Below are 22,192 nucleotides of genomic sequence, written 5' to 3'. Positions count from 1 at the left end.
ACCGAGGTGCCCCAAAGCCCGCTGAGCCAAAAGGTCGAAGGAAGCCCGGAGGGAGGAAAGTTTTTTGTTTTTGAGTCACTTTTTGAAGAGAGCCTTATTTTCTGTAAGGAATGGAGGGAAATGAGCGGAGCAGGTCGGTTCCGGGGATCGGATTGGCCAACACGTTGAGATTCGTGTGGAAGGACAAAGCGGTGGAGCAATTTGGGAGGGAGACATTCGGGAGAACTATCTTGATGGGTGCGCTCAAGATTGGAGTAAAGGATGTCTTCTGCCTCCAGGGGAATCCAATAGAGGGAGGTTTTGATGTGACATTGTACACAGAAAAACAACATGAGGACACGATGCAGAAGGCAAGGGAATTGGAGGAAGTGAAGCCTATGTGCTTCTATGCAGTGACGAACCTGGCGAAGACAAATTTTAGAGTGGTGACGGTTACGATGTATAACCCATACGTGAAAGAAGAAGAGGTGAGGACCTTCCTGGGGAGGTATATGGATAACATCTCCTCAGGAAGGCTCCTCAAGGATTCACTCGGGTTTTGGACTGGGAGGAGAGCATATCAAGCTCTTCTCAGGGAAGACCCAAAGGGCCTGGGAGGCTACCTCCATCCTCCGGCTATGTTCTCCCTGGGGGCTGACCGGGGACATTGTATTATGCCCGTCAGCCTCCGTTTTGCAGGCGTTGTATGGCCTATGGTCATATCCTCGCCTCGTGCAGTACAAAGAAGTGTAGGTACTGTGGATCTGCGGAGCACGAGGCGAGGGACTGTGACGCGCCGAAGGCATGTCACGGGTGTGGCATGCTAACGCACCTGTGGCGTGAATGCCCGGCGCGTCAGAGGTCATACGCGTCTGCAGCTGGGGGGGGAGCGAGAGCCGGGGATGGGGGAAGAAGAGGAGGGGACAAAGAAACAAGAACTGGCACAGAGGAAAAGGACACACGGCGGGAGAAGAAGGACAGAGCGACAGTAGAAGAAGAAGAGGAAAAGGAAGAAGTGGACATGGTGGAATCGGAGGGGCGGGAGGCTGAAGGAGAGGAGGAGCAGGAGGCTGAAGGAGAGAAGGAGCAGGAGGAGGAAGGAGATAAGAGAGTGGAGGGGTCGGAGAAGACGGCGGTGGAGAAGGAGATGGAGAAGGGAACAGAGAGGGAGGAGATAGAGAAGACGGAGGTGGAGAAGAAAGAGACAGAAAGGAAGGAGACAGGGAAGAAGGTGGTGGAGAAGAAAGAGACAGAAAGGAAGGAGACAGGGAAGAAGGTGGTGGAGGAGAAAGAGACAGAAAGAAAGGAGACTGGGAAGACGGCGGTGGAGAAGAAAGAGATAGAAAGGAAGGAGACAGGGAAGAAGGTGGTGGAGGAGAAAGAGACAGAAAGGAAGGAGAGAGGGAAGAAGGTGGTGGAGGAGAAAGAGACAGAAAGGAAGGAGACAGGGAAGAAGGTGGTGGAGGAGAAAGAGACAGAAAGGAAGGAGACAGGGAAGAAGGTGGTGGAGAAGAAAGAGACAGAAAGGAAGGAGACAGGGAAGAAGGTGGTGGAGAAGAAAGAGACAGAAAGGGAGGAGAAAGAGAAGGCAGTGGTGGCGGGACCAGTAGGAGAAGGAGTGAAGGAGTGGGGGGACAGTAAAGAGGTGAGATCACGGGTGGAGGAGCTGAGGGAGATGGTGGGGGGGCTGCCGGACAATATGAATGAAGCGAGGGGGGGTTTGACGGACGAGGAAAGGAATGTTCCCTGGCTGCGCCCTCCACCAATAAAGAGACCTAAGAAGGGGGAGCGCCCGGAAAGCAGGAGGAAGAAGGGTGGTAAAAGGGTGGTGGTGAAGGAAGGGCAAGGGGGAGAGGATGCTGGGCCCTCGTGGGCTCCCTCTTCTTCCTGTTCCTTTACACCCCTGGCAGAGCTGGACCTCCCAGGCATGGCCCAGGATTGGGGGATGGAGGAAGGAGCAAGTTTTCTGTTTGGGGGCATGGGGTGCTCGGGTCTGAGTTCGGAGGAGGGCCGGGTGGTGGATTTGAGTGGGGGCACAAGACACAGAGTGTGGGTGTGCCGGGAATTGTTTTGTTTCTAGGGGAGAGGGGATGGTGGCCGACGGTGGAACGTCAGGAGTGGAGGAGGCGTCCCCGTCGGTCGGGAGTATAGGGTGAGTGTTTAATTTTGGTTATTTGATATGTGTATGGGTTTTGGTTTGTAGGTGGGAAGGGGAGGGTAGATGCTCTCATGACGTTTTGGTTTTTGGGTTTGGTTATTATTGAATAGTTTTGAAATGTTTAATGGAATTTGTGTTTGAATTGATTGATTGTATAAGATTTTTGTTGGGTTTTGAACGTAATAAATATATTTTATAAAAAAAAAAATCTGTTCTTATCAGTTTAATATCTGATACGTCCCCCATCGGGGGACTACATATTAAATGGATTTTTCGAACAGGGAGTCGGAAATGGGGCTTGCTCCGTCCGCTCCACGCATCGACCCGGTATTGCAGTACCTCCGGGAATGGTGCAACACTTTTCTCCCATTGTCAAGGAAAAAGAAATACACCAAATCTATGTAAAACAGCTAGCAGAAGAAGAGAAGGAATGAAAAAGAAGAATCATCCAAACTGAAACAAGTGCGAAGCCCCCTTCATGGGGGTCCCCGTTTTCCCGCCATTTTACTTAAAAAAAAAAAAAAAAAAATAAAATACATTGGCCAGGAGTGTGTGTGTGTGTGTGTGTGTGTGTGTTTTTTGAGCCCCCCAAAAATACAATCACTTCACCAGGATTGTTTGTGTGTGTGTGTGTGTGTGTGTGTGTGTGTGTGTGTGTGTGTGTGTGTGTGTGTGTGTTTTTGAGCCCCCCCCAAAAATACAATCACTTCACCAGGATTGTGTGTGTGTGTGTGTGTGTGTGTGTGTGTGTGTGTGTGTGTGTGTGTGTGTGTGTGTGTGTGTGTGTGTGTGTGTTTGAGCCCCCCAAAAAATACAATCACTTCACCAGGATTGTGTGTGTGTGTGTTTTTGAGCCCCCCCAAAAATACAATCACTTCACCAGGATTGTCTGTCTGTCTGTCTGTCTGTCTGTCTGTCTGTCTGTCTGTCTGTCTGTCTGTCTGTCTGTCTGTGACTTTTTACCCACAGCCCTCGAAAACTTGGAAGAGTGGGTTCGGGGACCACCCGCGGGGACCCGGCCTAGAGTGCACCGTGTGTGTCTCGGGCCCCGACCTCTGACTTCCATACGACTCTGGTTTCTCTTCATTACGCACAAGCCTTTCGCCTTTTACTAAAGACTTCCGTGGAGAGGAACACTTACGAGTTCAACGTATTTTTGGAAGGGCTTTGCTTCTGGCAGAGCCCGGTATCTTGTTTCAAGAGAAATTGACAGAGATGACGCCGAGACTTTTTGCTCAGGCGTTTGACTTGAAGCCGGCTGACCGACCGGGCGTATTTTTTCCACTCAAAGTAGTCGCTCGGGCAATTGAGTTCAAGCCCGACGATGACTGGTGTATTTGCCGGGCATTGAACAAATAGTCGCACTAGGATTAAAGAGCTAGTGACCTAACGACGCATTAGCGACTTTTAAAAAAAACACACCCGCCTGTCACCAGGGAAGCGTTGGGTGAGGAGGAGCCAACTTTTGCCAAACCGATGAGGTCTGCCGAGGCCCCGGGGACCGGCGGGTGCAGGGGTCAATTTGTGGGTTATCGCTTCTCGGCCTTTTGGCTCAGATCAAGCTTGGTACCGAGGTGCCCCAGAGCTCGCTGAGTCAAAAGGTCGGAGATAGGAGGGCGGTAAGGTTTTTTGGTGCAGAATTATTTCCGGTTGGGAAAAATTTGTTGGTTTTTTTCTACTCGGTTTTCTTTTGAAGTAAGCCGAGACTATTGAGAGGCCATTCTTCCGGAGAAGATGGCACGAGGACAGCACCAACGTCGGTTCCTGTGATCGGACTAGCCAATACGGTGCGGTTCGCATGGAAGGAGAAGGACATGGAGCCTTTCGGGAGGGAGACCTTCGGAAGGAACCTACTAATGGGGGTGCTTCAAGCTGAGGGTAGAAGATGTCTTTTGCCTCCATGACAACCCATTGGAGGGAGCTTTTGAGGTCACGCTGCACACGGAAGAAAAACATGAGGAGACAATGCAGAAAGTAAGAAGAGTGGAAAAGGAAAAGCCCATGTGTTACTATGCCGTGACAAATCTGGCAAGGAACAATTTTAGAGTTGTGACTATTAACATGTATAATCCGCATGTGAAGGAAGAGGATGTGAGGGCCTTCCTGGGGAGATTTATGGACAGCATCTCCTCAGCAAGGCTCCTCAAGGACACGCTCGGGTTTTGGACGGGGAGGAGAAGCTACCAGGCTCTCCTTCGAGAAGACCCAAAAGGTCTGGGAGGCTACCTCCATCCTCCGGCTATGTTCTCCCTGGGGGCTGACCGGGGGACATTGTATTATGCCCGTCAGCCTCCGTTCTGCAGGCGTTGTATGGCCTATGGTCATATCCTCGCCTCGTGCAGCACAAAGAAGTGCAGGTACTGTGTATCTGCTGAGCACGGGGCGGGGGACTGTGACGCGCCGAAGGCATGTCACGGGTGTGGCATGCTAACACACCTGTGGCGTGAATGCCCGGCGCGTCAGAGGTCATACGCGTCTGCAGCTGGGGGGGGAGCGAGAGCCGGGGATGGGGGAAGAAGAGGAGGGGACAAAGAGCCAGGAACAGGAACGGAGGAAAGGGACGCACGGTGGGAGAAGGAAAGAATGGTAGCAGGAGCAGAAGAGGAAAAGGAAGAAGTGGACATGGTGGAATCGGAGGGGCGGGAGGCTGAAGGAGAGGAGGAGCAGGAGGCTGAAGGAGATAAGAGAGTGGAGGGGTCGGAGAAGACGGCGGTGGAGAAGGAGATGGAGAAGGGAACAGAGAGGGAGGAGATAGAGAAGACGGAGGTGGAGAAGAAAGAGACAGAAAGGAAGAAGACAGGGAAGAAGGTGGTGGAGAAGAAAGAGACAGAAAGGAAGGAGACAGGGAAGAAGGTGGTGGAGGAGAAAGAGACAGAAAGGAAGGAGACAGGGAAGAAGGTGGTGGAGGAGAAAGAGACAGAAAGGAAGGAGAGAGGGAAGAAGGTGGTGGAGGAGAAAGAGACAGAAAGGAAGGAGACAGGGAAGAAGGTGGTGGAGGAGAAAGAGACAGAAAGGAAGGAGACAGGGAAGAAGGTGGTGGAGAAGAAAGAGACAGAAAGGAAGGAGACAGGGAAGAAGGTGGTGGAGAAGAAAGAGACAGAAAGGGAGGAGAAAGAGAAGGCAGTGGTGGCGGGACCAGTAGGAGAAGGAGTGAAGGAGTGGGGGGACAGTAAAGAGGTGAGATCACGGGTGGAGGAGCTGAGGGAGATGGTGGGGGGCCTGCCGGACAATATGAATGAAGCGAGGGGGTTTGACGGACGAGGAAAGGAATGTTCCCTGGCTGCGCCCTCCACCAATAAAGAGACCTAAGAAGGGGGAGCGCCCGGAAAGCAGGAGGAAGAAGGGTGGTAAAAGGGTGGTGGTGAAGGAAGGGCAAGGGGGAGAGGATGCTGGGCCCTCGTGGGCTCCCTCTTCTTCCTGTTCCTTTACACCCCTGGCAGAGCTGGACCTCCCAGGCATGGCCCAGGATTGGGGGATGGAGGAAGGAGCAAGCTTTCTGTTTGGGGGCATGGGGTGCTCGGGTCTGAGTTCGGAGGAGGGCCGGGTGGTGGATTTGAGTGGGGGGCACAAGACACAGAGTGTGGGTGTGCCGGGAATTGTTTTTGTTTCTAGGGAGAGGGGATGGTGGCCGACGGTGGAGCGTCAGGAGTGGAGGAGGCGTCCCCGTCGGTCGGGAGTATAGGGTGAGTGTTTAATTTTGGTTATTTGATATGGGTATGGGTTTTGGTTTGTAGGTGGGAAGGGGAGGGTAGATGCTCTCATGACGTTTTGGTTTTTGGGTTTGGTTATTGTTGAATAGTTTTGGAATGTCTATTTTTGTGTCTATTGGCATTTGGGTTTGATTTGTTTGATTTGTGGAAGATTTTTGTTGGTTTGGAACGTAATAAATATATTTTGTAAAAAAAAAATCTGTTCTTATCAGTTTAATATCTGATACGTCCCCCATCGGGGGACTACATATTAAATGGATTTTTCGAACAGGGAGTCGGAAATGGGGCTTGCTCCGTCCGCTCCACGCATCGACCCGGTATTGCAGTACCTCCGGGAATGGTGCAACACTTTTCTCCCATTGTCAAGGAAAAAGAAATACACCAAATCTATGTAAAACAGCTAGCAGAAGAAGAGAAGGAATGAAAAAGAAGAATCATCCAAACTGAAACAAGTGCGAAGCCCGCTTCATGGGGGTCCCCGTTTTCCCGCCATTTTACTTAAAAAAAAAAAAAAAAAAAAAAAATACATTGGCCAGGAGTGTGTGTGTGTGTGTGTGTGTGTGTGTGTTTTGAGCCCCCCCAAAAATACAATCACTTCACCAGGATTGTTTGTGTGTGTGTGTGTGTGTGTGTGTGTGTGTGTGTGTGTGTGTGTGTGTGTGTTTGTTTTTGAGCCCCCAAAAATACAATCACTTCACCAGGATTGTGTGTGTGTGTGTGTGTGTGTGTGTGTGTGTGTGTGTGTGTGTGTGTGTGTGTGTGTGTGTGTGTGTGTGTGTGTGTGTTTTGAGCCCCCCAAAAAATACAATCACTTCACCAGGATTGTGTGTGTGTGTGTTTTTTGAGCCCCCCAAAAATACAATCACTTCACCAGGATTGTCTGTCTGTCTGTCTGTCTGTCTGTCTGTCTGTCTGTCTGTCTGTCTGTCTGTCTGTCTGTCTGTCTGTGACTTTTACCCACAGCCCTCGAAAACTTGGAAGAGTGGGTTCGGGGGACCACCCGCGGGGACCCGGCCTAGAGTGCACCGTGTGTGTCTCGGGCCCCGACCTCTGACTTCCATACGACTCTGGTTTCTCTTCATTACGCACAAGCCTTTCGCCTTTTACTAAAGACTTCCGTGGAGAGGAACACTTACGAGTTCAACGTATTTTTGGAAGGGCTTTGCTTCTGGCAGAGCCCGGTATCTTGTTTCAAGAGAAATTGACAGAGATGACGCCGAGACTTTTTGCTCAGGCGTTTGACTTGAAGCCGGCTGACCGACCGGCGTATTTTTTCCACTCAAAGTAGTCGCTCGGGCAATTGAGTTCAAGCCCGACGATGACTGGTGTATTTGCCGGGCATTGAACAAATAGTCGCACTAGGATTAAAGAGCTAGTGACCTAACGACGCATTAGCGACTTTTAAAAAAAACACACCCGCCTGTCACCAGGGAAGCGTTGGGTGAGGAGGAGCCAACTTTTGCCAAACCGATGAGGTCTGCCGAGGCCCCGGGGCGCCGGCGGGTGCAGGGGTCAATTTGTGGGTTATCGCTTCTCGGCCTTTTGGCTCAGATCAAGCTTGGTACCGAGGTGCCCCAAAGCCCGCTGAGCCAAAAGGTCGAAGGAAGGCAGGAGGGAGGAAAGTTTGTTGTTTTTGGTTTTTTGAGATTCACGGTTGGTGTATTTTGCCGCTCTTTTCAGTTTTTACTTTTTTGGAGGAAAAGCAGGAGCGGAGGAGAGTGCGCCAAGCTCCTTGCGGAGATGGCGCAAAATACTACAGGGAGGCCAGTCCCTAGGATGGGGCTGGCGAACACGGTGCGCTTTTCCTGGAGGGATAAGGCGATGGATCCACTGGACAGAGACGTTTTTGGGAGGACTATCCTGATCGGTATCCTTGGGCTGAAGGTGGAGGATGTGTTCTGCCTACAAGACAACCCATTGGAGGGTGCATACGATGTGGCATTGCACACGGAGAAAAAGCACGACGAGATTCTCAGAAAGGTGAGAGAAGTGGAAAAGGAGAAGCCGATGTCCCATTACGTGGTGACCAGCTTGGCGAAGAGCAATTTCCGAGTGGTTAACGTGAACATTTACAACCCTTACGTTAAGGACGAGGAGGTGAGGGCCTTTCTGGGGAGATACATGGATGGTGTCTCCTCAGGAAGGCACCTCAAAGATTCCCTGGGCTTTTGGACCGGGAGGAGGGGTTTCCAGGCCCTCCTAAGAGAGGACCCAAAAGGATTGGGTGGATACCTCCATCCTCCGGCGATGTTCTCCCTGGGGGCTGACCGGGGGACGTTGCATTATGCCCGTCAGCCTCCTTTCTGCAGGCGTTGTATGGCCTATGGTCATATCCTCGCCTCGTGCGGCACAAAGAAGTGTAGGTATTGTGGATCTACGGAGCACGAGGCGAGGGACTGTGACGCGCCGAAGGCATGTCACGGGTGTGGTATGCTAACGCACCTGTGGCGTGAATGCCCGGCGCGTCAGAGGTCATACGCGTCTGCAGCTGGGGGAGCAAGAGCCGGGGATGGGGGTAGAAGGAGGGACCAAGAACAAAGGACTGGAACAGAGGGAGCGGACACACGGGTGGAAGAGGAGGAGAAAACGGAAGCGGGAGGAGAAAAAGGAAAAGAAGACAACAGCATAGTGGAAACGGAAGGGCAGGAGGCTAAAGGAGAGCAGGAGGAGGAAGGAGACAGGAGAGTGAAGGGGCCAGAGAAGACGGCTGTGGAGAGGAAGGAGACGGAGAAGGCAACAGAGAGGGAGGAGACTGGGAAGACGGAGGTGGAGAAGAAAGAGACAGAAAGGAAGGAGACTGGGAAGAAGGTGGTGGAGGAGAAAGAGACAGAAAGGAAGGAGACTGGGAAGACGGCGGTGGAGAAGAAAGAGATAGAAAGGAAGGAGACAGGGAAGAAGGTGGTGGAGGAGAAAGAGACAGAAAGGAAGGAGAGAGGGAAGAAGGTGGTGGAGAAGAAAGAGACAGAAAGGAAGGAGACAGGGAAGAAGGTGGTGGAGGAGAAAGAGACAGAAAGGAAGGAGAGAGGGAAGAAGGTGGTGGAGGAGAAAGAGACAGAAAGGAAGGAGACAGGGAAGAAGGTGGTGGAGGAGAAAGAGACAGAAAGGAAGGAGACAGGGAAGAAGGTGGTGGAGAAGAAAGAGACAGAAAGGAAGGAGACAGGGAAGAAGGTGGTGGAGAAGAAAGACACAGAAAGGGAGGAGAAAGAGAAGGCAGTGGTGGCGGGACCAGTAGGAGATGGAGTGAAGGAGTGGGGGGACAGTAAAGCGGTGAGATCACGGGTGGAGGAGCTGAGGGAGATGGTGGGGGGGCGGACAATATGAATGAAGCGAGGGGGGTTACGGACGAGGAAGAATGTTCCCTGGTTGCGCCCTCCACCAATAAAGAGACCTAAGAAGGGGGAGCGCCCGGAAAGCAGGAGGAAGAAGGGTGGTAAAAGGGTGGTGGTGAAGGAAGGGCAGGGGGAGAGGATGCTGGGCCCTCGTGGGCTCCCTCTTCTTCCTGTTCTTTTACACCCCTGGCAGAGCTGGACCTACCAGGCATGGCCAAGGAATGGGGAATGGAGGAAGGAGAAAGTTTCCTGTTTGGGGACATGGGGTGCTCGAGCCGGAGCCCGGAGGAGGGGGTGGTGGATTTGAGTGGGGGCACAAGACACAGAGTGTGGGTGTGCCGGGTATTGGTGGTGTTATCCAGGGGAGAGGGGATGGCGGCCGACGGGGAGCGTCAGGAGTGGAGAGGGCGTCCCCGTCGGTCGGGATGGGGTGAGTTTTTCTTTGATTTTTTGGTGTGGGTTTTGGTTTGTAGATGGGAAGGGGAGGGAAAATGCTCCCATGACTTTTGGTTTTTGGGTTTGGTTATTATTGAATAGTTTTGAAATGTTTAATGGAATTTGTGTTTGAATTGATTGATTTGTATAAGATTTTTGTTGGGTTTTGAACGTAATAAATATATTTAAAAAAAAAAAAAAAAATCTGTTCTTATCAGTTTAATATCTGATACGTCCCCCATCGGGGGACTACATATTAAATGGATTTTTCGAACAGGGAGTCGGAAATGGGGCTTGCTCCGTCCGCTCCACGCATCGACCCGGTATTGCAGTACCTCCGGGAATGGTGCAACACTTTTCTCCCATTGTCAAGGAAAAAGAAATACACCAAATCTATGTAAAACAGCTAGCAGAAGAAGAGAAGGAATGAAAAAAGAAGAATCATCCAAACTGAAACAAGTGCGAAGCCCCCTTCATGGGGGTCCCCCGTTTTCCCGCCATTTTACTTAAAAAAAAAAAAAAAAAAAAAAATACATTGGCCAGGAGTGTGTGTGTGTGTGTGTGTGTGTGTGTGTTTTTGAGCCCCCCAAAAAATACAATCACTTCACCAGGATTGTTTGTGTGTGTGTGTGTGTGTGTGTGTGTGTGTGTGTGTGTGTGTGTGTGTGTGTGTGTGTTTTTTGAGCCCCCCAAAAATACAATCACTTCACCAGGATTGTGTGTGTGTGTGTGTGTGTGTGTGTGTGTGTGTGTGTGTGTGTGTGTGTGTGTGTGTGTTTTTTTTGAGCCCCCCAAAAATACAATCACTTCACCAGGATTGTGTGTGTGTGTGTTTTTGAGCCCCCCCAAAAATACAATCACTTCACCAGGATTGTCTGTCTGTCTGTCTGTCTGTCTGTCTGTCTGTCTGTCTGTCTGTCTGTCTGTCTGTCTGTCTGTGACTTTTTACCCACAGCCCTCGAAAACTTGGAAGAGTGGGTTCGGGACCACCCGCGGGGACCCGGCCTAGAGTGCACCGTGTGTGTCTCGGGCCCCGACCTCTGACTTCCATACGACTCTGGTTTCTCTTCATTACGCACAAGCCTTTCGCCTTTTACTAAAGACTTCCGTGGAGAGGAACACTTACGAGTTCAACGTATTTTTGGAAGGGCTTTGCTTCTGGCAGAGCCCGGTATCTTGTTTCAAGAGAAATTGACAGAGATGACGCCGAGACTTTTGCTCAGGCGTTTGACTTGAAGCCGGCTGACCGACCGGCGTATTTTTTCCACTCAAAGTAGTCGCTCGGGCAATTGAGTTCAAGCCCGACGATGACTGGTGTATTTGCCGGGCATTGAACAAATAGTCGCACTAGGATTAAAGAGCTAGTGACCTAACGACGCATTAGCGACTTTTAAAAAAAAACACACCCGCCTGTCACCAGGGAAGCGTTGGGTGAGGAGGAGCCAACTTTTGCCAAACCGATGAGGTCTGCCGAGGCCCCGGGCCCGGCGGGTGCAGGGGTCAATTTGTGGGTTATCGCTTCTCGGCCTTCCGGCTAAGATCAAGCTTGGTACTGCGGTGCCCCAAAGCTCGCTTAGCTGGAAGCCGAAGGCCGGAGGGCGGTACAAAGTTTTGTTATTTTGGTTATTGGAAAATCTCGGCCGTTTTTGTTTTTTGGGCTTGTTTTATTATAATTTTTTTCTTTCTCTCCCTTTTCTGGAAGAGAGAGAGTGGAGAGGAGTTGAGTCGTCATCTTCATTGCGGAGATGGCGCAAAATTCAACCAGTAGGCCGGTCCCAGGCGTCGGGCTGGCGAATACCCTTAGATTCTCATGGAAAGAGAAAGAGATGGAGCCTTTTGGACGTGAGACATTCGGAAGGACCATCTTGATTGGAGTGCTGAAGCTGACAGTCAAGGATGTCTTTTGCCTACAAGGCAATTCTTTGGAGAGGAGTTTTTGACGTCGCTTTCTACACGGAGAGTAAACATGACGAGATCCTTAAGAAGGTGAAAGCAGTGGGAGATACAAGGCCGATGGGCCATTACGAGGTCAAGAGTTTGGCGAAAAACAATTTTCGAATTGTAACGGTGAACATGTACAACCCCTATGTTAAGGATGAGGAGGTGAGGGCCTTTCTGGGGAGATTTATGGATAATGTCTCCTCAGTAAGGCACCTCAAGGATTCGTTGGGGTTTTGGAACGGAAGGAGGGGTTTTCAGGCCCTCCTCAGAGAAGACCCTAAGGGGATGGGTGGGTACCTTCATCCCCCAGCTATGTTCTCCCTGGGGGCTGACAGGGGGACATTGTATTATGCACGTCAGCCCCCGTTTTGCAGACGTTGTATGGCCTATGGGCACATCCTGGCCTCGTGCAGCACTAGAAAGTGCAGATTTTGTGGATCGGGGGCGCACGAGGCCAAGGATTGTGACGAGCCGAAGGCTTGCCACGGGTGTGGCTCTACAGCACACCTGTGGCGTGATTGCCCGGCTCGTCAGCGGTCATACGCGTCTGCAGCTGGAGGGAGAACAGGAGCGGGGGATGGGGGAAGAAGAGGAAGGGGAGAAGAAAAAGAGGAAAAGGCCGGGAACACAGCCCCAGAGGGGATGGACAAACGGAAGGAGGAGGAGAAAGAGGTGACCGCAGGCGGCGAGGGGGACAGAGAAAGAAAGGAAGAGGAAGGACCGGAAGGAGAAGAGGTAGAAGGAAGCAAAGGAATGGAGGAACAAGAGAGAGCAACAGTGGAGGAGGTGCCGGTGGCAGGGACTGTGGAGGGGAGGAGGGGGAGAGGGGGTAAGAGAGTGGGGGGACAGTATGGCGAGCTCCCTCGTAGAAGAGATGAGGGTAATGGTGGAGGAGCTAGCGGGGAGGGAGGGTGGTGTCTCCCCGCTGCCTCCGACACTGAAGAAGAAAGGGAAGAGGAGGAGCGGCTGGACAGGCTGTGGGGGGGGAGGAGGGGGGCAAGCGAGTGATGGGGAGGGAAGAACGCCCTTGTCCTCCCTGTTTTCCTCAGCCCCTCAGCATCTGGTGGAGGAAGACTCCCAGGGCGTTGCGCTGGGCTGGGTGTCTGAGGGGGATCTCAACTCCTGCTTGGGGAGTTGGGGTCCCCTGCTCTCGACCTCAGTTCAGCAGCCTACAGGGAGAGAGGAACGGAGGGTGTTTGTGGGGAACCCAGGATGCAGGGCACTCCAAGGCCTAACACCATGCCTGCATCCTGGGTTGGAGAGATGAAGGAGGACGGGGGGACGTCAGGAGAGAAGAGGACGTCCCCGCCGGATGAGCTGAAGCAGGGGAGCATCGGGTGAGTCTCCTGTTTTTGTTATTTTGGGTTAAATTGGTTGAATTGAGGGGTTGTTTTATTTATAATTACACTTTCTGTAAATTTTTTAGTTTAAATGTAAGGGGTTTGAGGGACTTTGTTAAGAGGAGGGCGGTTTTTAGTTTTTTGGAAGGGGTGGGTTTTGATGTTTGTTTTTACAGGAGGTTCACCTGAGGGATGGAGGGGATGTCATCAGGTTTAGTAGGGAGTGGGATAAGGGGGAGTCAGTTTGGGGTATAGGTGGGGTCCATTCAACGGGGTGGGGATTTTGTTTGGGAATAGGGAGGTGAAGGTAGAGGACAGTTTTGTTGTTATGCAGGGGAGGGTTTTGGGGGTAGATATCACGTTAAGGGATTATAAATATAGATTAGTGGTGGTGTATGGGCCACAGGTGGCGGCAGACAGGAGGGAGATGGTGGACTGTCTGGCGCCCCTGTGTGTCACAAATAGGCACTTGGTGATAGGTGGGGATTTTAACATAGATTTAGGGTTAGTGGGGATAGTAGTGCAGGCGCCATCACCGGGCTAATGGCTTGCCATGGTCTGGTTGATGGAGGCCTGCACACTACTCCGACAATGGCTGGTCCCACATGGCGCAACTCTCGGGGGGTTGCGCGGAGGCTCGATTATATTTTTCTATCTAGGTCTTTGGGTCAGTTGTCTGGGCGGCTGTTGCCTGTGTTCTTCTCAGATCACGACGGGGTGCTCCTGCAGGTGGGGCCGCCAGTCTGCCTCTTCGGTAGGGGGTACTGGAAATTAGATCGGGATGTGCTGGAGGAGCAAGCTTTCGTTGACGCCTTTTTTGGTTTCTTTCGGGGGCTTGAAGGCCTCCGGTCCATGTGCGAGGGGGTGTTAGAGTGGTGGGATTTAGTTAAGGTAAGGATTAGGGCTTTTATAATAGGATATTGTAGGAGGACAAAAAGGGAGGAAAGGAGGGAGGTGGATCGTATCCAAAGGTTGATTGAACTCGAGTACGAGGCAGGCAACCTCGGCGGGTCAATTGACTGGGAGAGATCCACAGCCCTGAAGGCGCAGCTCAGGGAGCTGCAGGAGCGGAATGCTCGAGTTTTCCTGGAGCGTGCGCATAATGGCTTTCTAGAACATAATGAGACTTGTTCCGCTATGTTCTTTAAGTCGGTTAGGGCCAGACAGAGTAGGAAGATAATGCATGGGGTGAGGGAAGAAGATGGTAGTATAGTGAGAAAACCGGAGGAAATGGTCAGGGTGACAACTGATCATTTCCGAGGTTTATTTAAGGAAAAGGAAATAGATGTAGAGCAGGGAAATGTGTTTTTAGAACACTTGTCCCGGCGATTGCCGGAGGACATTAGAGATGTGATGGAGGCTCAGATCTCCCTCGAAGAGGTTGAGAGTGCTCTCAGGAGGATGGGAAAAGGGAAGGTGCCTGGGATGGATGGGCTGCCGGCCGAGTTTTACCTCAAGTTTTGGGGGATACTTGGACCAGTGGTCCTCGAAGTCTTGAAGGCCATCCTTGAGACGGGGGTCCCGGGGGATCAATGGCTGTTGGTGTGCTGTCACTTCTTTACAAGAAGGGGGAAGTAACAGACCTTGGCAACTGGCGGCCGTTGACCATGCTGTGCGTAGACTATAAGCTGATAGCAAAGGTCTTAGCGGACCGGTTACGCACAGCCCTTCCCTACGTCGTCCATGAGGATCAGACGTGCGGGGTAGAGGGCCGCTCTATTAGGTGGAACCTACAGTTGATCAGGGACTCCATCGCTTGGGTAGAAGACAGAGGGCTGCCTTTAATGGTAGCAGCGCTTGATCAGGCGAAAGCCTTTGATCGCGTGAATAGATCATTTCTATTCAGGGTGTTAGGTAGATTAGGATTTGGGGAAAAGTTTATAGGATGGATCCGTACTTTATATGTCGGAGCGGGGTGCCGGGTCAGCGTAAACAGTCACTTAGGTGACGTTTTTGACCTCTCGTCTGGGGTCAGGCAGGGATGCCCGCTCTCGGCTCTCCTCTTCGTTCTGTACATGGAGCCTCTGGGGGCTGCCATTAGGGCAGACACAGGGGTGGAGGGCTTGCTGATCCCTGGAAGTGGCGGTCTCCGTGTCAAGTTGACACAGTACGCCGACGACACATCCTTGCTGCTTTGCAAGGACTCGTGCCTGACAAGGTCCCTTGCCATTATTGGGGACTTCACCCGAGCGTCGGGGGCGGTTCTTAACCACGCGAAGTCTTCCGTTAAGTTTTTCGGAAGATGGAGTGGTAGGACGGATGTGCCCGGAGGGTTATCTCTCTGTAACGGGGCCCTGAGGATACTCGGGGTCCATTTTGAGACCTCCGGCTCAGCGACGCTGAACTGGAACATGGGCATCGCAGTGGTACAGAAGAAGCTAGCGATGTGGAGGGCTAGGTCGTTGTCCTTTTTAGGCAAGGTCCTGGTTCTCAAGGTGGATGTATTGCCATCTCTATTGTATTTGGCGTACATCTACCCATTGCCGGCTTAGTCTGAGGAGGCCTCTAGTGAGGCTGGTGTTTCAGTTCATGTGGGGTGGCAGGTACGAGTGGGTCGCCAGGGCACGCATGCTCTGTCCCATCGGGGAGGGAGGTAGGGGGGTACCACATCTCCCCCTCAAGCTGGATGCAATTTTTGTTTCTTTTTTGTTGACGGAGCTTGCTCAGCCAGTACTACACCCGTCCGGTTACCTCCTGCGGGTGTTCTTCTCGTATCAGGCGAGAAGCGTAATGGTGTGGTCTAACACGGGTCCTCGGGCGGAACAGCTGCCGTGGCACTTTGGCCATGCGGCCAAGTGGCTGCGTGCACACCCCGAGGTTGAAGTTGCCCGAGTAGGTTTAGACCACAGGCACCTGTACGAGGAGGTCAGACGGGCAGTAAGTCCGGCACCTGTAGTGGGCATCCCGGCGGTGGTCTGGGAAGGAGTGCAGGCGCGGGGTCTGGACAACAGGCTCAAGGACCTGAATTGGTTGAGCCTCCACAAGTGTTTGCCGGTGCGCTCCACCATGTACCGGCATAGCTTGGCGCGATCCCCCACCTGCCCAAGACTTTCTTGTGGCAGGGAGGAGACTGTGCGCCATGTCTTTTGGGACTGTGCCATTGCCGGAGTAGTATGGGCAAAGGCACGGGTGTTGTTAGGAAGGGTTAGAGGTGATTTTGTATTAACTTGGGCTAGGCTAGAGAGAGGTGTAGGGAGAGCGAGGGGGACGGATAGGGATAGGTTTCTGCTCTGGCTTCTCATGAGCCTCTTTAAGAGGGGGCTGTGGGAAGCCAGGCAGAACATGGTCAAGACAGGGAGAGATTGGGGGTGGAAGGGATAGTGAGGAGGGTGGAAGGAGATTTGAGAGGGAGGATGAAGAGGGAGGAGAGGAAGTGGGGGCAGCACGCTGCTCGGGAGAGATGGAAGGGGGATTAGGGCTGGGGTTATTTTAGAATAGGGACGGGGAGATAGGGAAAGTTAGTATTTAGGATGACGGGGAGGGATGATGCTCCCCTGAGTTATTGTTTTGTGGTTTTTGTTTTCTTTATAAATTAAAATACCATTATTAATGATTTTGAATGAATTATGAGTTTGTAAGAATGAATGGTATTGAGAGTAATAAATTATTTTTTCTAAAAAAAAAATCTGTTCTTATCAGTTTAATATCTGATACGTCCCCCATCGGGGGGACTACATATTAAATGGATTTTTCGAACAGGGAGTCGGAAATGGGGCTTGCTCCGTCCGCTCCACGCATCGACCGGTATTGCAGTACCTCCGGGAATGGTGCAACACTTTTCTCCCATTGTCAAGGAAAAGAAATACACCAAATCTATGTAAAACAGCTAGCAGAAGAAGAGAAGGAATGAAAAAGAAGAATCATCCAAACTGAAACAAGTGCGAAGCCCCCTTCATGGGGGTCCCCGTTTTCCCGCCATTTTACTTAAAAAAATAAAAAAAAAAAAAAATACATTGGCCAGGAGTGTGTGTGTGTGTGTGTGTGTGTGTGTTTTTGAGCCCCCAAAAATACAATCACTTCACCAGGATTGTTTGTGTGTGTGTGTGTGTGTGTGTGTGTGTGTGTGTGTGTGTGTGTGTGTGTGTGTGTTTTTGAGCCCCCAAAAATACAATCACTTCACCAGGATTGTGTGTGTGTGTGTGTGTGTGTGTGTGTGTGTGTGTGTGTGTGTGTGTGTGTGTGTGTGTGTGTGTGTGTTTTTGAGCCCCCCAAAAAATACAATCACTTCACCAGGATTGTGTGTGTGTGTGTTTTTGAGCCCCCCCCAAAAATACAATCACTTCACCAGGATTGTCTGTCTGTCTGTCTGTCTGTCTGTCTGTCTGTCTGTCTGTCTGTCTGTCTGTCTGTCTGTCTGTCTGTCTGTCTGTGACTTTTTACCCACAGCCCTCGAAAACTTGGAAGAGTGGGTTCGGGGACCACCCGCGGGGACCCGGCCTAGAGTGCACCGTGTGTGTCTCGGGCCCCGACCTCTGACTTCCATACGACTCTGGTTTCTCTTCATTACGCACAAGCCTTTCGCCTTTTACTAAAGACTTCCGTGGAGAGGAACACTTACGAGTTCAACGTATTTTTGGAAGGGCTTTGCTTCTGGCAGAGCCCGGTATCTTGTTTCAAGAGAAATTGACAGAGATGACGCCGAGACTTTTTGCTCAGGCGTTTGACTTGAAGCCGGCTGACCGACCGGCGTATTTTTTCCACTCAAAGTAGTCGCTCGGGCAATTGAGTTCAAGCCCGACGATGACTGGTGTATTTGCCGGGCATTGAACAAATAGTCGCACTAGGATTAAAGAGCTAGTGACCTAACGACGCATTAGCGACTTTTAAAAAAAACACACCCGCCTGTCACCAGGGAAGCGTTGGGTGAGGAGGAGCCAACTTTTGCCAAACCGATGAGGTCTGCCGAGGCCCCGGGGCCCGGCGGGTGCAGGGGTCAATTTGTGGGTTATCGCTTCTCGGCCTTTTGGCTCAGATCAAGTGTAGTATCTGTTCTTATCAGTTTAATATCTGATACGTCCCCCATCGGGGGACTACATATTAAATGGATTTTTCGAACAGGGAGTCGGAAATGGGGCTTGCTCCGTCCGCTCCACGCATCGACCCGGTATTGCAGTACCTCCGGGAATGGTGCAACACTTTTCTCCCATTGTCAAGGAAAAGAAATACACCAAATCTATGTAAAACAGCTAGCAGAAGAAGAGAAGGAATGAAAAAGAAGAATCATCCAAACTGAAACAAGTGCGAAGCCCCCTTCATGGGGGTCCCCCGTTTTCCCGCCATTTTACTTAAAAAAAAAAAAAAAAAAAAAAAATACATTGGCCAGGAGTGTGTGTGTGTGTGTGTGTGTGTGTGTGTTTTGCCCCAAAAATACCCAGATTGTTTGTGTGTGTGTGTGTGTGTGTGTGTGTGTGTGTGTGTGTGTGTGTGTGTGTGTGTGTGTGTGTTTTGAGCCCCCAAAAATCAATCACTTCACCAGGATTGTGTGTGTGTTGTGTGTTGCAAATACAATCACTTCACCAGGATTGTTTGTGTGTGTGTGTGTGTGTGTGTGTGTGTGTGTGTGTGTGTGTGTGTGTGTGTGTGTGTGTGTTTTTGAGCCCCCCAAAAATACAATCACTTCACCAGGATTGTGTGTGTGTGTGTGTGTGTGTGTGTGTGTGTGTGTGTGTGTGTGTGTGTGTGTGTGTGTGTGTGTTTTTTGGTTTGAGCCCCCCCCAAAAATACAATCACTTCACCAGGATTGTGTGTGTGTGTGTTTTTGAGCCCCCCCCAAAAATACAATCACTTCACCAGGATTGTCTGTCTGTCTGTCTGTCTGTCTGTCTGTCTGTCTGTCTGTCTGTCTGTCTGTCTGTCTGTCTGTCTGTCTGTCTGTCTGTGACTTTTTACCCACAGCCCTCGAAAACTTGGAAGAGTGGGTTCGGGGACCACCCGCGGGGACCCGGCCTAGAGTGCACCGTGTGTGTCTCGGGCCCCGACCTCTGACTTCCATACGACTCTGGTTTCTCTTCATTACGCACAAGCCTTTCGCCTTTTACTAAAGACTTCCGTGGAGAGGAACACTTACGAGTTCAACGTATTTTTGGAAGGGCTTTGCTTCTGGCAGAGCCCGGTATCTTGTTTCAAGAGAAATTGACAGAGATGACGCCGAGACTTTTTGCTCAGGCGTTTGACTTGAAGCCGGCTGACCGACCGGCGTATTTTTTCCACTCAAAGTAGTCGCTCGGGCAATTGAGTTCAAGCCCGACGATGACTGGTGTATTTGCCGGGCATTGAACAAATAGTCGCACTAGGATTAAAGAGCTAGTGACCTAACGACGCATTAGCGACTTTTAAAAAAAACACACCCGCCTGTCACCAGGGAAGCGTTGGGTGAGGAGGAGCCAACTTTTGCCAAACCGATGAGGTCTGCCGAGGCCCCGGGGCCGGCGGGTGCAGGGGTCAATTTGTGGGTTATCGCTTCTCGGCCTTTTGGCTCAGATCAAGCTTGGTACCGAGGTGCCCCAAAGCCCGCTGAGCCAGAAGGTCGAAGGAAGGCAGGAGGGAGGAAATTATTTTTTTGCTGAAGGAATCGGTTGATTTTTTCCGGGTATCCTTATTTTTTGGCTTCTTTGCAAAAGAGAGCTTTTTGTTGAAAAGATGGAAAACAACAGACAGAACAGGTCCGTTCCGGGATTCGGACTGGCAAACACCGTCAGATTTGCGTGGAAGGAAAAGGATGTGGAACCATTCGGGAGGGAGACATTTGGAAGGACCATCCTAATGGGGAATCTACAATTAATGGTAAAAGATGTCCTCTGCCTACAAGGTAACCCAATGGAGAGAGCCTACGACGTGACCTGCCACACGGAGGAGAAACATGATGAAGTAATGAAGAAAGTGAAGGAAGGGAAAGGTGCAAAGCCCATGTGTCATTACGAGGTGACCAGCCTGGCAAAGAACAACTTCAGGGTGGTCACCGTAAATATGTACAATCCGCATGTGAAGGACGAAGAGGTGAGGGCCTTTCTGGGGAGTATACGCGGACAAGGTCTCCTCAGCAAGGCACCTCAGGGACTCCCTGGGTTTCTGAAACGGGAGGAGAGGGTTCCAGATGCCCTTCTCAGGGAGGACCCGAAGGGATTGGGTGGCTACCTCCATCCCCCCGGCAATGTTCTCCCTGGGGGCTGACAGGGGGACATTGTTTTATGCCCGTCAGCCCCCGTTCTGCAGGCGTTGTATGGCCTACGGTCATATCCTTGCCTCGTGCAACACCAGAAAGTGCAGGTACTGTGGGTCGGGAGAGCACGAGGCCAAGGACTGTGACGAGCCCAAGGCTTGCCACGGGTGTGGCTCATCAGCACACCTGTGGCGTGATTGCCCGGCTCGTCAAAGGTCATACGCCTCTGCAGCTGGAGGGGAGCGGGGGATGGAGGGAGGAGAGAACGAAAGGGAGCGGATGAAAGTAATGACACAGAGGAAAGAACGGCACAGGAAGAGGAGGGAGGAAGGAGGTGCGAGAGGAGAGAGGCGAGGAGCAGAGAAGGCGGAACAAAAGGAGAGGAGGGGAAGGAGGTGGAAGGAGGTGGAGGAGCGGAGAAGAAGGAGACTGCGACAATGGAGAGAGAGGAGGTGGAGGAGGGAACAGTGACAGAAATGGAGGGAGACGAGGAGGACGAAGGAGCAGAAGGAGGGAAGGAGTGGGGGGACAGCATGTCGAGCGCCCTCGTTGAAGAGTTGAGGGGAATGGTGGAGGAGCTGGCGGAGAGGGGGAGTGGTGTCTCTCCGCTGCCTCCAACGCCGAAGAAGAAAGGGAAGAGGAGGGGGCTCGGCATGCTGTGAGAGGGAGGGGGGGTGTGGAGGGGGAGGCCAAGCGTGTGATGGGGGAGGGAAGAACGCCCTTGTCCTCGTTGTTTTCCTCAGCCCCTCAACATCTGGTGGAGGGGACTCCCAGGGCGTGGCGCTGGGCTGGGTGTCTGAGGGGGATCTCAACTCCTGCTTGGGGAGGTGGGGTCCCCTGCTCTCGACCTCAGTCCAGCTGCCTACAGGGAGAGAGGAACGAGGAGGGTGTTGGTGGGGAACCCAGGATGCAGGGAACTCCAAGGCCTAACACCATACCTGCATCCTGGGTTGAAGAGATGGAGGAGGACGGGGGGACGTCAGGAGAGGAGAAGACGTCCCCCCGGATGATACGAAGCAGGGGAGCATCGGGTGAGTCTCCTGTTTTTTGTTATTTTGGGGCTTGATTTTATTGATGTAAGGTTTTATATTTTTAAAATGACATTTTCTGTTAATATTTTTAGTTTAAATGTAAGGGGTTTAAGGGATTTTGTTAAGAGGAGGGCGGTTTTTAGTTTTTTGGAAGGGGTGGGTTTTGATGTTTGTTTTTAACAGGAGGTTCACCTGAGGGATGGAGGGGATGTCATCAGGTTTAGTAGGGAGTGGGATAAGGGGGAGTCAGTTTGGGGTATAGGTGGGGTGCATTCTACAGGGGTGGGGATTTTGTTTGGAAATAGGGAGGTGAAGGTGGAGGGAACCTTTGTTGTAATGCAAGGAAGGGTTTTGGGGGTGGATGTCACTTTTAGGGATAGTAGGTATAGGTTAGTGGTGGTGTATGGGCCACAGGTGGCGGCAGACAGGAGGGAGATGGTGGACTGTCTGACGCCCCTGTGTGTTACAAATAGGCACTTAGTGATAGGGGGGATTTTAATATAGATTTAGGGGTAGGGGAGATAGTAGTGCAGGCGCCATCACCGGGCTAATGGCTTGCCATGGTCTGGTTGATGGAGGCCTGCACTCTACTCCGACAATGGCTGGTCCCACATGGCGCAACTCCCGGGGGTTGCGCGGAGGCTCGACTACATTTTCCTATCTAGGTCTTTGGGTCAGTTGTCTGGGCGGCTGTTGCCTGTGTCCTTCTCAGATCACGACGGGGTGCTCCTGCAGGTGGGGTCGCCAGTCTGCCTCTTCGGTAGGGGGGTACTGGAAATTAGATCGGGATGTGCTGGAGGAGCAAGCTTTCGTTGACACCTTTTTGGTTTCTTTCGGGGCTTGAAGGCCTCCGGTCCATGTGCGAGGGGGTGTTAGAGTGGTGGGATTTAGTTAAGGTAAGGATTAGGGCTTTTATAATAGGATATTGTAAGAGGAAAAAAGGGAGGAAAGGAGGGAGGTGGATCGTATCCAAAGGTTGCTCGAACTCGAGTACGAGGCAGGCAACCTCGGCGGGTCGATTGACTGGGAGAGATCCACTGACCTGAAGGCGCAGCTCAGGGAGCTGCAGGAGCGGAAGGCTCGAGCTTTCCTGGAGCGTGCGCATAATGG

At 51.7% G+C, this 22,192-nt stretch overlaps 6 non-coding genes and 4 pseudogenes across 6 annotated transcripts; all 10 read left to right on the top strand.

Moving 5' to 3' along the window:
* Positions 1-2,323: 2,323 nt before the first annotated feature.
* LOC123735155 (uncharacterized) lies at positions 2,324-2,498 on the top strand (annotated as a pseudogene).
* Positions 2,499-3,204: 706 nt separating this feature from the next.
* LOC123735105 (U5 spliceosomal RNA) lies at positions 3,205-3,321 on the top strand. The gene has a single exon (XR_006765252.1). It is a non-coding gene; the product is annotated as a U5 spliceosomal RNA (small nuclear RNA).
* Positions 3,322-6,024: 2,703 nt separating this feature from the next.
* Positions 6,025-6,198, top strand: LOC123735161 (uncharacterized; annotated as a pseudogene).
* Positions 6,199-6,909: 711 nt separating this feature from the next.
* On the top strand, positions 6,910-7,026 carry LOC123735104 (U5 spliceosomal RNA). The gene has a single exon (XR_006765251.1). It is a non-coding gene; the product is annotated as a U5 spliceosomal RNA (small nuclear RNA).
* Positions 7,027-9,792: 2,766 nt separating this feature from the next.
* On the top strand, positions 9,793-9,968 carry LOC123735163 (uncharacterized; annotated as a pseudogene).
* A 695-nt stretch (positions 9,969-10,663) lies between these two features.
* On the top strand, positions 10,664-10,780 carry LOC123735103 (U5 spliceosomal RNA). Its single transcript, XR_006765250.1, has one exon. It is a non-coding gene; the product is annotated as a U5 spliceosomal RNA (small nuclear RNA).
* A 5,715-nt stretch (positions 10,781-16,495) lies between these two features.
* On the top strand, positions 16,496-16,670 carry LOC123735174 (uncharacterized; annotated as a pseudogene).
* A 706-nt stretch (positions 16,671-17,376) lies between these two features.
* On the top strand, positions 17,377-17,493 carry LOC123735102 (U5 spliceosomal RNA). The gene has a single exon (XR_006765249.1). It is a non-coding gene; the product is annotated as a U5 spliceosomal RNA (small nuclear RNA).
* A 346-nt stretch (positions 17,494-17,839) lies between these two features.
* Positions 17,840-18,030, top strand: LOC123735146 (U2 spliceosomal RNA). The gene has a single exon (XR_006765293.1). It is a non-coding gene; the product is annotated as a U2 spliceosomal RNA (small nuclear RNA).
* An 855-nt stretch (positions 18,031-18,885) lies between these two features.
* On the top strand, positions 18,886-19,002 carry LOC123735100 (U5 spliceosomal RNA). Its single transcript, XR_006765247.1, has one exon. It is a non-coding gene; the product is annotated as a U5 spliceosomal RNA (small nuclear RNA).
* The last annotated feature ends 3,190 nt before the right edge of the window (positions 19,003-22,192 follow it).

Source organism: Salmo salar, unplaced genomic scaffold (genome assembly GCF_905237065.1).
Source record: "Salmo salar unplaced genomic scaffold, Ssal_v3.1, whole genome shotgun sequence".
Lineage (NCBI taxonomy): Eukaryota > Metazoa > Chordata > Actinopteri > Salmoniformes > Salmonidae > Salmo > Salmo salar.
This window is presented reverse-complemented; position numbering and strand designations above follow the sequence as displayed.